Below are 16,413 nucleotides of genomic sequence, written 5' to 3' on the forward strand. Positions count from 1 at the left end.
GCAAACTCGCATGTCATATCTCAGTTACAAGGACAGAGTGAAAAAAGGTTTCTGCCTGGTTAAACATGACCCTTGATTCACAAGCACATGTTCATTTATTGTTTGAAATTAAGGGCATGATCCTGTGAGATGCTGAGCAGTGCACACAATCAAGCCCCAAGTTAGCTCAAGTCAAATATCTTTGGGGGTGGGGAGGAAAACAGAGACTTATTTTGATCTGAGTAAAAACAACCATGTTAATAGTAATACACAGTCATGCTTTGCTTTTTCCTAGATGCCCATCATTTCTAATACTTTAAGAGTTTCACAGAACGGATGGGTGAGTAAAAAACAAACATTGGTACAATGAGTCACGATTCTAATCATTAGACAATACTAAGTCAGAAGATCTGGATTCCATTTTTGACTCTACCACTGACTGTGCACCCTTGGATCAGTCACTTCACTACTCAGTACCTCAGTTATCCCTTGAGCTATAAAACTTACGACTGCTGTAGAACAAAAGGTAATGTAATTTGAGTGTCAGGTGCTTGAAGTGAAAAGCATTAAGTCTAAGCAAATCTTGCATAGGACTGAACAGGAGGCTACCAGAGCATGGAATCAAAGCTGCAGGAATATGAAGGACTCAGATGAAGTAGTGGAGAAGAATACAGGACAACTAGGGAAAAAGAAAAAGAAAAAGAAAAAAAAGAGCCAACATGATGGCACCTCATTAAAATTAAGTGAAAGGAAAGGCTATTTAGTTATAAGTAGGGCTGTCAATTAATCACAGTTAGCTCACACTATTAACTCAAAAAATTGTGATTACAAACATTAATCGCAATTAATCACAGTTTTAATCACACTGTTAAACAATAGAATACGAATTAAAATTTATTAATTATTTTTGGATGTTTGTCTACATTTTCAAGTATATTGATTTCAATTACACCACAGAATACAAAAAGTGTACAGTTCTCACTTTATATTATTATTTTGATTACAAATATTTGCACTATAAAATGATAAAAGAAATCGTATTTTAATTCACCTCATACAAGTAAGTATTGTAGTGCAATCTCTTTATCATGAAAGTGCAATTTACAATTGTAGATTTTTTTGTGTTACATAACTGCACTCAAAAACAAAACAAAGTCCACTCAGTCCTACTTCCTGTTCAGCCAAATCGCTAAGACAAACAAGTTTGTTTACATTTGCGGGAGATAATGCTGCCAGCTTCTTATTTACAATGTCACCTGAAATTGAGATCAGGCATTTGCATGGCACTTTTGTAGCTGGCATTGCAAAGTATTTACATGCCAGATGGGGCATACGAATGTTTAGCATATCTGACACGTAAATACCTTGCAAAGCCAGCTACAACAGTGCCATGTGAACGCCTGTTCTCACTTTCAGGTGACATTGTAAATAAGAAGCCGGCAGCATTATCTCCTGCAAATGTAAACAAACTTGTTTCTCTGAACAAGAAGCAAGACTGAGTGGACACGTAGTCTCTAAAGTTTTACATTGTTTTGTTTTTGAATGTAGTTATTTTCTGTACATAATTCTACATTTGTAAATTCAACTTTCATGATAAAGAGATTGCATTACAATTCTTGTATTAGGATAACTGAAAATACTATTTCTTTTGTTTTTTTATAATGCAAATATTTGTAATAAAAAATAAATATAAAGTGAGCACCATACACATTGTATTCTGTGTTCTAATTGAAATCAATATATTTGAAAATGTAGAAAACACCCCAAAATATTTAAATAAATGGTATTCTATTAACAGTGTGATTAATTGCACAATTAATCGCGATAAATTTATTTACTCGTGTAATTAATCATGATTAATTTTTTTAAATCGCTTGACAGCCCTAGTTATAAGATCTGATTCTCCTGCAACAGTAAGTGTCCTCAAAAAAACAAGCACGGTGCAAGAAAGTTGGCTCTCTGCACTGCTAAGTATTTGATAGTTTGTTTAACTTTCAAGTAGTTTGTTTTACAATGTCCATGTTCCTAAGTCTTAGCACACTTGTATATTCTGTCAGGGTGAAATTCCCACTAGTGCAAAGGGTCCATGAAAAGCCTTCTGTTCCACTCATGTCCTGCAATGGGGGTTGTGCATGACAGCCTCACACTCGCGACCCCTAGAATTAATCTCCAAGCCAAACCATGCAGGCCAGCACAAATAATGACAAAGGAGGTGGGCCAGAGAAAGAACTCTAGGATCTGTCATTTCATAGATCTATTTGTGTGGGATGTCTACAGCCAATGGAACACAGACACTGACATTGATATTCCAGGGCATAGGCGGGAATAGTGACTGCAAGGGAGGAGACGTGGAGAATTTGGGTTTTATGCAGGTGACGATGAAATTCACCTGTACTGATTTGGGATTTCGAGAACATGTAAACAATCCTCTTTTCAGCTCACCTTTAAGGCATGTGGAAACAATTAAAAGGAAAGCAGGCCAATAAGACTGTTGTGCCAATTTCACTCTCCTAATTAAATTAGTGGGGAGTTGCACTTGTGTAACTGAGGTAAGGATTAGGCCACAAGCAAACAAACCAAGAAAAATCAAGAGATCATGAATTGCTGTCAAGAGAGAATCCCCTCACCGCACAACCATTAAGGGACCTTGTTCCACCTGGGTTATTATAATACCACTCAGGCATGGTTTTGCATCATTCTTTTACCATGATCCCTTACTGTCATCTGAGACATGGCAGGAACTACTCCTCCGTAATTGTCCCCAACATGTAAGTTACCTACAGCCCGACTGTATGCGCAGCAAAGCACAGAACTGCATTCTAGAGACTTCACGTGACTTCATATTGGATTATATGTTCCCTGCCCTGGTAAAAGAAGAGCTCAAATATTGTGACTTCTTCCACAGGCTTAGTAGATGTTCCAGTATCTCTCATAACACCAGAGCAGTGGTTTTCTATCTGCAGTCAGCAGACTATCTAAGAGGTCCGCGAAAGGTGGTTGTTACTGTAGAAGAGTGGTTTTCAACCTGTGGTCCACATAGTCCTGGGGGGTCTGCAGACTACATCTAAGATTTCCAAAGGGGTCCGCACCTCTATTTGAAATTTTTTAGGGGTCCGCAAATGAAAAAAGGTTGAAAATCACTGCACTAGAGTTCATATTTATGCTAAACCTGCTCGTTGTTAAATCTATGTTAAATATTGTTAGGTTCTGTTATGGAAATCTTGCAAGCAACTGAGAAATTAAATGTCATTTAGTAACTGTCCTTGAACCATGTCTCACTTTTAAATACAGAGAAACAATAATGAGAGAGGCAGATCAATAAATAATATGGAACATTTATATCACACTTTCCACCTATGGCTAGTACTTGCCCTCTACAAAAAGGAGATAACATTCATTAGCCCTCCTTTAAAGAAAGAAAAAAAATGAGGCCACGAATAAAAGTTAAATGTCTAAAGTGACAAAGTCAATGGCAGAGCTGGGAACAGAACTCAGCTATAACTTCCAATCCAATGCTCAAACTAGGGACGATACTACTACCCCCTCGGCAGGGGCACTCATTTGAAGACACACTGGCCTTAGCTTTTACCACAGAAGAAAAAAAATCCATTTTCTTGCATAACTTTTCCTTTAAATGCTTTGCTGTGTAGCATATGCAAACCTAGCAACAGTTTGAAATGCAAACCTTCACCCAACAGATGTTTAAAAAAATTATTCCACATTCGTATCTGGGTCAAAAGTTAAAGGGTCATTTTTAGTCTACTGATATACCAACGGTGAAAAAAAAAAAAAAAAAAAAGCCACTGAGTGACTTTCAAGAGGAAGGGGTTAGCAGTCAGTAGAGAAGGGCGGGATGGAGTAGGTCGAACTACATCCATTAGTAGTGACAACTAAAAACAGAAATAAAGAGCTGACAAAAGCTAATGGGTCTGCACTGATTTTTCTTCCCATAGTCATTTAATATAGGGTCTTTCTTGCTCAATATTTAGTATTGTTTCACCTGACTTGAAATGGGATTAGCAACCAAGTGCTTTGATATATGGTTTGAAAGGTTGCCCTGCTTTGCAGTTTTCCAACTCCCTCTGTATTCTTTTTAGAAACACACTTTTGTAAACTCCATAAGCAACATTCAGCAGATTAACTGAGCTTTGCCACTCACAAGAGTAATATACTAAACAGGAGCCATTTCTCCAGTAAAAGAAACACCTCAAAATGTCCTACCTCAAGATACAAGTGTGGTCTGTGCTGATAAAAGTAGGCCCTACACATAATTTTTGGCCCAACTCTGTAGTAAATTCAAAAATATCTCTTGTTTTTCCTTTTGCCATCCCACATCAACCATATAAAATAAAATTAATGGTGCAAAAAACCTAGAAGGAAAAAAGACTTCACATCTTGCAAAAACCTCATAACCCTATTTTGTGTAAGCCTTCCTTACCCTTGCATGTCATCTCTCCCTATGGTGTGTCACATCATGCCTAGATAAGAAGTTAATCAGGACTAGGTTGGAGATTTTCAAAGACACAAAGGGCAGGGGCTTTCAACGAGTGTCAGGAGTTGACTTTGAAAATGGCCCCATAAGTCTTCTATTCTTTCTAAAGCGCCAGGTGATTATAGGGTACTAGAGAAAAGCTGAATATATTAATAAGGGGTTTGGCCATGCAAGCACTGTATGATCAAGACAAAGAAGTATAGGCCTAAAAATGAGGGGATTCATTATAGCTCAAGAGAAGGTATGCTGCTTAAACAACAGTAGCTGGAGGTATCACATCTGTGGCAGTCAGGAATAATGACTCCAGGTGCTCATCTCCGAAGAGCATAGCTTTTGCTTCCAAAATACAACCCTCCAACTGAAAGCCAGAGACCATGGCATGCCCCCATCCCAGATGATGATCACCACTAGCAGTGCAAATGTGCCCCTTTCCACTGAGGGAGCACTGACACCCCATCTTATGGATACCCCTATATAGGATCACTGACATAAGGGTGGCTCACTGCCTTCTGCATGGAATCGCTGAGGGAGAGATCACTGTGACCTCTCATGCCCTCCTCCACCACCTCTATGCCAGATGGCCAAAACGGCAATGCAGTTTAGGAGAGCAGTTCACTTACCAAGTGGTTTTTAATTCTTCCCTATAAAAAACAAAACTTGTTATAGCCAGACCTGTTTCAGAAATCTACAAACAATGACATAGGAAGCGTAGACAGACTTAGGGCTGGTCTACACTTAGAATGCTGCATTGGCCACAGCTGCACCACTGTAGCACTGAAGTGAAGACACTCCTACGCCAATGGGAGAGCTTCTCCATTTGGCGTAGTCAACCCACCTCTGTGAGAGGCCATAGTTATGTTGGTGGCAGAAGCTCTCATTGACATAGCGCTGTCTACACCAGGGGTTAGGTCAATATAAATATTTCGCTCAGGCGTGTGGATTTTTCACACCCGAGTGACGCAGTTATACCAATATAAAAGTCTGTAGTGTAGATCTGGCCTTAGGGTACTGGGGAAAGGTACTGCCATCCCCATTTCCTGCCGAGTGACCTATATAAAAAAGGCCCTATACAAGCGTGAAATCTGGTCTCCCCCCGTTGAAATCAAGCTATTGTAGAAGGGTCATGGTACTGCCACCCTTACTTCTGCACTGGCTTCAGAGCTGTGTAGCCAGAGAGCAGCAGCTGCTGGCCAGGCGCCCAGCTCTGAAGGCAGCACCACCGCCAGCAGCAGCACAGAAGTGAGAATAGTATGTTATGAGGTGTGGGGGAGTAGTCACTTTTGGGGAGGGCCAACCTTACGAGTGGGCGATATGGGTGTCCGCCTAAGTACCCTTTAAACTGCGCAGCCATGCAGCAACTTATTATGCCCCACACAGGGTCTTCAGGCTGTGGCGGGGAGAGGCATCTCTCCCCGCCAGCCCCAGCCCAGCCCCGGACCTGCTGCGGCCGGGGGAGAGACGCCCCCTCCTCCAGCCCCAACCCAGCCCTGGACCTGCTGGGAGAGAGGCGCCCTGCCCCCAACCCAGCCCAAGCCCTACCACAGCCAGGGGAGAGGTGCCCCTCCCCGGGCCCCAGACCTGCCACGGCAGGGATAGGCACCCCTCCTCCAGCCCCAGAGCTGCTGCAGCGGGGAGAGGCGCCTCTCGTCCCCAGCCCAAGTGCTGCTGAGGGGAGAGCGAGCTAGGGAGTCCTCTCTCCCCACTGTAGCCCCGGGGCAGCTTGCACCCCAGACCCCTGATTTTTAGCCCCACCCCAGAACCTACACCCCAGCCAGAGCCCTCACCCCTGCCCCCCAACCTCCTATCCTAGCCCAGAGTCCCCTCCTGCACTCCAAACCCCTAATTTCTGGCCCCACCCTAAAGCCCACACCCCCCTACGCCCCAGACCTGAGCCCCCTCCCACACTCCGAACCCCTCGGCCCCACCCCCACCACATCAATTTTGTTATGTGCACCAATATGGAGGTGATGTGTGACAGCCAGGCTGGTGAGGATGTGATTTCCTCTTCCCCTACCCAGGCCACTCCTGGGCTGGGTCAGATCCACCTCCAGGAAACTCCCGCAGCTGCAGGAAGCTCTGCAGCTGCTGGGTGGGAGCCCAGTTCTGAAGGCAGTGCCACCGCCAGCAGTGCCGAAGTAAGGGTAGCATACCACAACACCCCTAAAATAACCTTACAACCCCCCCCCGCACACACACACACACACACACCTACCTCCTTTTGGGTTAGGACGCACGCAGTTACACCACCATGAAATTTCAGATTTAAATATCTGAAACCCTGACATTTAAGATTTTTAAAATCCTATGACCATGAACATTTCCAAAATGGACCGTGAATTTGGTAGTGCCCTGATTATACAGCAAACAATGGGCAGCTTTTTCAGTAAGTCATTAACTCCCCTTCATCCATTCAAAATTAGATTCCCTCCAATTCTCTCCCTACCCAGCTTCAGCAACAGATTTGGTGATCTCTATGTAGGACCTGAAATGTCTGCTTGTATCTCACAATCACTGCAACATATATCACAACTGGCAAAAGCTCAGGGTAAACCCAAAATTAGAACAACAGCAGGAATACTGTTGGTTTATCCTTAAGAGCTTTGTCAGTGCACATAACTTCACATAGTATATTTTAGAGGGAGTAATCAATACAATATCTCTGCTTCCTTAAGCACCTTAACCAAACAAGTAAACAGCGGTTTGAAAAGTAACGATGCAGAGAAACACTTTTGGTGGTACGGTAAGTTAGAAAAGTCTGACATGCAGTCATTGGTCTCATATTTTGTGTTTTTAATAAGAATAGAAATACTGAATTAAGAATTCTTTCTAGTTAGTAAACAGGTCCTAGTTCAAAATATGTAGCTTGATGAGAATGAAATTCACAAGTTTATTCATGCCATTTTCCTAATGGACTATTTTGCATTAATGCAGTATTCATCTACGCCAAACACATTACTGGTTCCAGACATCTGATTCATAGTTTCCCTATCCAAATCACATCAAAAAATTAATTTTCTTGGTGCTATTCAACCAGACCACAGATTTTATCATTTTTGTACATAAAATAGGAGTATCAGTTATTAAAAAAAATTATATGCTGTGTGCAAATTTCCTCAGATTCACAGAAAAGACACAATAAACCTGAAATAAATACCAGAGTTTGTGGTACAGAGACAGACTGTAATCTAATAGAAACCAGCAAAATCAAGTCAACCAGTCTTCAGTATGCTCTTTCACCTAAGTTGGTGGGAAACAGGATATGAAAAATCAGTCACGTAAAATTCAGAGAAAAAAGTAATTCAGACACAAAATGTACCTTTTATTCTGAAGGAAGGAAATGGAAAGAGAAAACCCAGTGGATTTCCCCCCCAATTTTTTAGCTTTTTTTTTCTCCTTAGTATTAACTTTCCAATGTTATATTCATACATTGCTTTACAAGAAACAGGCCCTAATTTAAATCTTAGAATAATTTAAAGCATTTACAAACATTGAGAGAAGTGAGGAGATCACTGTCATGAAAAAAATAATGTTAAAGAACTGTGCAGAGAGGGAAGGGTGAAGACATAGTTGAAGTGGAATCAAGTGTCAGTGGATGTTGCAAAGATGGGACAGGGTAGAATTGTGAACCCTTAAGGGGCTTAGTTTACAAGTTTCCTGAAGCTTCTTGACAGTGGGCAAAAGGTTCTCTATAAAAAGTTGTCTGACTCGTCTTTACCAACCCACCTCTACTCTCCAGTGTTTACAAAGTAACTGTTACTCATCCTAATCATACGATATATGAAAGCTACCAATCAATACTGCAAGAGGGTGTATTAGTATTTAGTGATTAACGTACATTAATGTATGAATTTATCTGGCTCAAGATACCTGAAGTGGAACGGAATGGTAAGAAACAAGTGATTGAATGGACTTAAGTAATGAAAACAGATAATTCATATGAAATAAAACGTTAATGGTGCCAAGAGTTAAGTAGCAAGGTAGAAAGAATTTATGGTCCTCTCAGAAAGCACAGAAAATTTGTTTCTTCAAATTATTCAAGATCAAATGTGCCACTGAATGAAATGGTCTACTGAAGTAGAAATTGGGAAACAGAGTTCAACGATACAGCAGAAGATATTTTGATGTCATAGCTGTCACCAAAACATGGTAATGATCTATTAAGTCACAGTTCCAGTTCTTCTATGAGCTCATCAATCATGCAGGAAGAGCTCCCCTCAACCCAGTCTTTGATCTTGATCAACCAATGAAAACAACTGAAAGGCAAAGACTTGGACTTCAGAAGACTTCTTTTATGCTAACATACTCTTCAATATAGAACAAAAAAGCAACTCAGAGAATGATTGAAGTACTTCACATCCTGGATATACTGCTGCAGATAGATTTGGGGCTTGTCTACACTAGCACTTTACAGCGGTGCAACTTTCTTGCTCTGGTGTGAAAAAACACTCCCCGAGCACTGCAAGGGCAAAAGGAGCAGCTGCTCTGGGGCTAGCGATTTAAAAGGGCCCAGGGCTCTTTAAATCACTGCCTGAGCCCCGGGTAGTGCGGGCCAGGCAATGTGGATGGGCTGACTAGGGAATGCTGAGCCGCAGCCCTACCCCTTCGGGGGGAGGGGGGCGCGGTGGCGGCACCCAGAGCCGGCCTCCGTACTCCAAGACTTCAATTTTACTTTCACTCCTGAAAATATGTAGTAACTTGTCAGCTTTAATTAATTTAAATTTCTCACATGTATTCAAATTTAAAGTTTGTTAGGAAATTAGTTGCCACCTTAGAGTCCTAAATCACACTGATGGTCAAAAATTTGTCGACCAATATCAGCTGCCTCATGGTTAATGACAGGAAGAGGAAGGTAGATAACTCAGCCTCCCAGTGATCCTTGATGGAATTCTCTAGTAGATTCTCTCTTTATATTTGCATCCAACTACTAAAAAATGTTGAAGACTGCACTTACCAAAAAAACTCCGATGACAACACAGCAAATATTTTAAACCAACAAACGGCTCTGCAGAGACGCTATACTTACAAATGACTGAAGAAAGTTTCCAGTATGTTTGACAGATTATTGCCTGTATTGCAGTCCCAAAAGTATGGCTTTAGTACTGCCAACCTATGTGATTTATCACATGACTACCAATATTTGGTGTTTTTATTAAAGCTCAGGTTCCTGGGCTCAAAAACAAGGCGGCAATTTAAATTTTTTTATTATTATTATTATTAAAGAACTTGTGATTTTTAAGTTAATTTAATGGGTTTTAAGTGCTTGGGACTGGCAACACTGCTTCATCTAATTAAGACTTAAAATAAAAAAAAGAAAAGTGGAACTTCCCCACATTTTCCAAATTCTGACCAGACCTATTTAAAAAAAGAGCTGAAACTACATATGGTCAAAATAGAAAGACAATTCAGACAAGCTATGGAGCCTATAGTTTAAAGTGATCCCAAACAACAAAAGGTCATAAACTGAGTCAAAACAGGCAGAAACTGAAATGTTACTGCTGGAACATAATCTTTCCTTTTATTCTAGCATAGAAAATTGATGATCCAGATTTTGACACCAAATCTATATTTGCGGAAGAGGAGCACAATGGTTGTATATAAATTGTGGAAAAAATTATGGCAATCACAGAAAACGTGACAGTTGAATACAGAATTCTGTCAATATTCATGACACGTACTCCTTTCCAGCCAGTTTAGAATCAATCTGGTGGGTTTTCTTGCATTTTAATCCCACCACTGATTTTTTTTTTTGGGGGGGGGGGGTCAGTCTGAGGACAACAAAAAGAGCCAGATTCAGGTTTTTCCAGAGTGCCTGTTTAGATTTATTGCTAATATTCTCTAAAAACAGAATGCCTCTGTCTTAAGAAAATGTTACGTAGAAGACAGACACAATACAAGCTTATTGCTTTTCTAACTTGTGATGATGCAACAGGAAAGAGATATTCTTTGTGACCAATTTTCAGGGCTAACAAAACTACTTCCTGCTCCCACTTTAGCTAAACATATGGTGACTTGATCTGCAAGTCACCATCTTTATAAAATGAGCACATAAATAAATAAGTAAAAACATTTTACTGGGACAGGCGGGGTAGTCTGAAAAAAATCTTCCCACTTGTCTCCAGTTGCTGGGAGCAAGTACTGTACCGAAGCTTCCATGTGATTTGTCTCCTTGTGACAGCTCCTTTCCTGTTTCTCTGCTGGGCAGCCAAAAGTTCAAAAGCCACAAGCACTCCCAATAAGATTATAAACAGAATTCTACCAGCTTTTGGCACAGCAAAGTTTACAAATTTAAATGTTTCCTTTCGGGATGAAAGGCTTTTAAAATAAAACAAGCCATTGCAACTAGACAATTACTTGGCAATAAATAACTAGGCTCCGCAACAGTTATTTGTCAGCAGAAAAAAAAAAATTCTTTAAGATGAGTTACTTAGCTATTAAGATATGAGACAAGTGACATTCCCAACCTGTATGTTTGTCTAAATTCACTCACAAGATTCACCACAACATTGCAACTACACTGATTTTCCATACAATATTTCCATCCATAATTTAATACCGAAACAATGATGTATTTCTTTGCAACTTTTCTGTACTTTCAGTACATACACAGATTGACCATTTCAAAGCCTAGCCTGTATTCAGCCCGGTCCTAAAATGGGGGCGGGAAGGAGGCGGAAAACAAAAGAAATTAAAATGCTTTTAGTGACATTAAACATTTTTTTAAAAGCTTCCCCTCTGGGAAAGTCCCACAGTATTTAACTGGGCTTGAACCAGAGTTCTACAAAAGTTCCTCTAAAAACCTCTGGTGACATCCTGGCTCAATTGAAGTGAAGGGGGAAACACACACTGATTTCATCAAGGCCAGGATTTCGCTCCTAGAGAATAACCATCCCACAAAACACTACAACCAGTAGGTAATCTATCCAATTCTACTGGATGGTTTAAAAAAACCACAAACAAACAACTAAGAAATACTGTATTTATTCAATTCCACAGGAAATGGGCCATAATAGTAACACTTTTTCCCTATAGGCCTCACCAAGATGTTCCATACCCTTAATCATTTTTGTTGTCCTTCTCCATAACTTTTCCAATTCTAATCTATCTTTTTTGAGATGGGTGACCAGAATTGTATGCAGTATTCAAGACATTCAGTCATATTATCTGCTGCAGAATCCCACAAATGAATTTCTGCAGTGTATACCACAACATTCACTTTTTTCAATTGCAGGGTCTCTATACAAATGCCCATTCATTCCTTCACTTACTGAGAATCTTCCTTCAGAAAATTATATTGGCAGTTTGAGGCCCACCTAGCTCTTGCGAAACAGTAGAAGAGGGTTGCTGAAATGAAGTACAACAATTCAATGTCTTGTAAGCCTGTAAATAGTATTTTGACATCTTAGAGTCACTGATCTAGGTTAGCTGTTTGGCTTCTTTTCCTAACTGAGGCAACCAATCATAGTTGAGACTCATTGGAGTGAGTCTTCTCACAAATGCCTACATCAGTTCCCAAGACTACGTTTTTTTTCAAAGCTAACATAACTATCTTGATCTGAAACAAACAGTCTCCCAGGATAGCTATCATGGATTTGCGACCAAAACGCAGAGATGCTATGTATTTATGGCTAGAAGTTCTTCCTTCCACAACCCTCGGGCCAAATTCTCCTCTTATTTGCATGAGCGGAAATCAGGAGCAACTTCACTGAAGCCAAAGGAGTAAAACTGGTGTGAGAACAGAATCGGACCAAGAGAAATAAAACACAAGAAGGAAAAAAATGCCAGCATAGTAGCATCATTATCTTGCAGAGCAGATTCCTCAATCTCATTTCTTATATGAAGTCCATCACTGTACCATCTGAGAACATGTCTATACTACAGCTGCACGCCTGTAGTATAGACACTTCCCACATCAACAGAAGGGGTTTTTCCATCAGTCTCGCTGAGAGGCAATAGCTAGGTCACAGGAAGAATTCTTCTGTTGAACGAGCAATGTCTAAACCAGGGATTAGGTAGACCTAACTAGGGCACTCAGGAAACAAAGTTTTTCACAGCCCTGAGAGACATAGCTAGGTTGATCTAATTGAAGTGTAGACCAGGCCTGAATGTACACACTATCCAATGGGAAACCAGGATCTCGAATGAAATGAGCTCTGTTACTGGATAAGTAAATCCTCACATTATCTAAATAGAGGAAGTGCACTTCTGATAGTAGGAACAAAATTAAGCCACATACTTACTATCACTTCAATAACCTTTGTTAGATGCTCACATACTACAGCAATGAACACCATATCAGCATTTACACAGATACACATTCTGACAGATCCAATCATTGTGTCATAATAAACTTGAAGGAAGACTAAGACCACTGTTTCAAAAGGAGCAGGAAGCTAGGCCTCTTTGTAGGAGATGACTAACAATGGTCCATTGCTAGCTGGAAATGGTAGAATTATCAATAATAATGAGGAAAAGACAAAGTTTTCAATAAATATTTCTGTTCTGTAGTGGGGGGGGGGGGACAGATGATGTAGTCATATCATTATGATAACACTCTTTCCATTCCACTAGCATCTCAGGAAGATGTTAAACAGTGGCTACTATTTAAATCAGCAGGTCCCAGTAACTTTCATCCAAGTTTTCAATAAATCTTGGAACCCCATGGAAGTTCCAGAAGGCTGGAAAAAAACTAACATTGTGCCAATATTTTAAAAAGGATAAACTGGATGACCCAGATAATTATAGGCCTGTCAGTCTGCACTCAATCCCAAGCAAGACAATGAAGCGGCTGATCCAGGACTCAATTAATACAGAATTACAGGAGAAGAATATAATTAATGCCAATCAACATAGGTTTATGGAAAATAGATCCTGTCAAACTAACTTGATATTTTGTGATGAGATAAAAAGTGTGACTGATAAAGGTAATAGTGTTGACGTACCAAACTTCTGTATGGTGTTTGACTTGGTACCACAACATTTTGATTAAAAAACTAGAAAGACATGAAATTAATCTACTTAATGTGTGCCATGTTAAAAGCTGGCTAACTGATAGATCTCCAAATGTAAATGTAAACAGGGAATCATCATTGATCAGATGTTTTTTTTAGTGGGGTCCTGCAGGGACTGGTTCTTGGCTCCACACTATTTAACAGTTTATTAATGACTTGGAAAGGAACATTATACCATCACTTGAGGAATTATTTTGGAGGAGTCCTATGTCCTATATTATATAGGAGGTCAAACTACATGATCACAATGGTCTCTTCTGGCTTTGGAATCTATGAATTTCTGTACCTTTCCTCCAAATAATTCAATGAATAAATATAGCGCTCAGACACAGATCTAAACAAAAACCAACCTCATCTTGGGGCCCTTTTTGCAAGCTACTGAGTGGGAAAGGTTTTATTTGGGGAGCAAATGCCATCAAAGAAAAAAAATCAAAACCAAACCTCAGTCAGATGATTGTTTCCTCTCTGATTAGTTTTCAATAAATCTGATTAGATTCCAGACAACTGTTCGAACAGGTAGCCACAGTAATGGTCTGCTATATTACTACAACTCAGCAAGAAGAGCATTTGATTCATTTAGTAGTGGCCTTTGCTTCTATAATTAAAGAAGGCATACAGGAATATTTATTGTTGTGGCAGAATTCTTGTAAGGCAGAGAGTGTATTAGGGAGTTAAGTCAGGAGAACAATAGAGAGGGACAACGGGAAAAGCATTGAGAAGACTGAATGCCCACCATAACTATGAAGATTTTAGACTGCAAGCCAACACTTCACATTGAGATGTTAAAGTAAGGAGGTGGGTTTGTGGGGGCGGGGGTGAAGTTTCACCTCAATTTTCAACTGAACTCAGTTAAATCAGGAGCACCACACAGCAAATTAATGTTTCATTCAAATGCCAGGAAAGTCTGCTAAGCCTGGCTACTGCCACTTCCTACATAAAGGAAGGGACACACCCATCAATCCTCATAGGTTCTCTCTGAGACTACAGAAGACACTTTAGAACAGGGGTTCTCAAACTGGGGGTTGGGACCCTTCAGGTGGTCGTGAGGTTATTACATGGGGGGGGGGGGTCGTGAGCTGTCAGCCTACACCACAAACCCCACTTTGCCTCCAGCATTTATAATGGTGTTAAATATATTTAAAAGTGTTTTTCATTTATAAGGGGAGGGAGCATCTTCTCAATGCTTTTCCCATTTTCCCTCTCACGCACTCAGTTGCTTGGTATGTGAAAGGGGTCACCAGTACAAAAGTCTGAGAACCACTGCTTTAGAATAAAATTCTAGATAGTGTATTAGAAATCATGTATTAATCAGAGCGGATCCTTACTGAAGAAAAGCCTTGACAAGAAAAAATTTAAGCTCTCTCTGTATACTGAGTGAAATTCAAACCCTTATATATTACCAGGCACATGGACTTCAGCAGGGCTGTATTCACTTATATCAGGACTGAATCTGGTGGCACCTTAAAGACTAACAGATTTATTTGGGCATAAGCTTTCGTGGGTAAAAAAACGACTTCTTCAGATGACTCCATGCATCTGAAGAAGTGGGTTTTTTACCCACAAAAGCTTATGCCCAAATAAATCTGTTAGTCTTTAAGGTGCCACCGGACTCCTTGTTGTTTTTGTGGATACAGATTAACATGGCTACCCCTCTGATATCAGGACTGAATGTGTCCCAACACCTGTTTGCAATATTAACTTCTTTAGGTACGCTTGCATGATGAACGGATCAAGCACTGTTCTGCCCAACTTTGAAAGGAAAGAAATCAACTATTTCTAATAATGGCTATGTCACTATTGAGCAACATAGAGAGCAAAGGCGGGTGAGGTAATATCTTTTATTCTACCAACTTCTGTTGGTGAGTGAGGCAAGCTTTCGAGCTTACAGAGAGCTCTTCTTCAGGTCTGTGTAACTTACACTGGCAAGTCTACACTTAAAATGCCGCATCAGCATCACTGTAGCGCTTTAATGAAGACACTCTACACTCTTCAGTCGGTGTAATTAATCCACCTCCCCAAAAGGCAGTAGCTATGACAACGGAGGAAGCTCTCCGGCTAACATAGCACTCCTGGCTGTAGATTTTTCACACCCCTGAGTGATGTAGTTATACGGATATAGGTCTGTAATGTAGACAAGAAGACCTCAGAGTGTCATAGCTAAATACAAGGTGGAACAGATTGTTTAGCATAAGTAATCATCACATATTTCAAGGGACCATTCATGGTGAAGTGGCCAATTAACACCCTCCAGTCAAAGGGAGCAAAGGAAAGGGCTGAGGGGGGAGATCAGCTGGGGGAGGGTTACTAGTGAATTACAGATGGTTGTAATAAGCCATAAATCCAGTGTCTCTGTTCAGTCCATGATTTTTAGTGTCTAGCAAAATGTTAGGTTTCAGAGTAGCAGCCGTGTTAGTCTGTATCCGCAAAAAGAACAGGAGTACTTGTAGCAAAATGTTGTGAATTTAACCCCCCACCCTCCTCTTTTGAAAGTGTAGTGCAGGTTTCCTTTGAGGATGAGGACTGATAGGTCAGATATAGAGTGATCACTTTGTGAAAAGTAGAACAGGAGTACTTGTGGCACCTTAGAGACTAACAAATACTCTCATAAGAAACCAACCTTCCACACAAACTTCCTCATGGATAGACTTTACAAAAACTAGACAAGCCATTTACAAGACAAACTTTGCCTCTCTACAAAGGAAAAAGGACACTAAACTATCATTTGTTAGTCTCTAAGGTGCCACAAGTACTCCTGTTCTTCTTTTTGCGGATACAGACTAACACGGCTGCTACTCTGAAACCTGTCATTTGTGAAAAGTGAAACATATCCACAGGTGATAGGATGTTTTTGTCTTTTATCATTTTCCTGTGAGAGTTCATTCGAGAGCGTAGTGATTGTTTGGTTTCACCCACATAGCTGTTATTGGGGCATCT

At 40.4% G+C, this 16,413-nt stretch overlaps 1 protein-coding gene and 1 long non-coding RNA gene across 14 annotated transcripts in view; one reads left to right on the forward strand and one right to left on the reverse strand.

The window, feature by feature from the left end:
- FOXN3 (forkhead box N3) overlaps positions 1-16,413 on the reverse strand; it is a 304,684-nt gene that overhangs the window by 144,724 nt on the left and 143,547 nt on the right. The window lies entirely within an intron of this gene.
- LOC122174519 (uncharacterized) overlaps positions 1-16,413 on the forward strand; it is a 75,138-nt gene that overhangs the window by 14,612 nt on the left and 44,113 nt on the right. Inside the window, exon 2 of the long non-coding RNA XR_006176482.2 lies at positions 275-319. This is a non-coding gene — a long non-coding RNA (uncharacterized LOC122174519). The remainder of the gene's footprint in view (positions 1-274; positions 320-16,413) is intronic.

The sequence above is a fragment of the Chrysemys picta genome, chromosome 4 (genome assembly GCF_011386835.1).
Source record: "Chrysemys picta bellii isolate R12L10 chromosome 4, ASM1138683v2, whole genome shotgun sequence".
Taxonomy (NCBI): domain Eukaryota; kingdom Metazoa; phylum Chordata; order Testudines; family Emydidae; genus Chrysemys; species Chrysemys picta.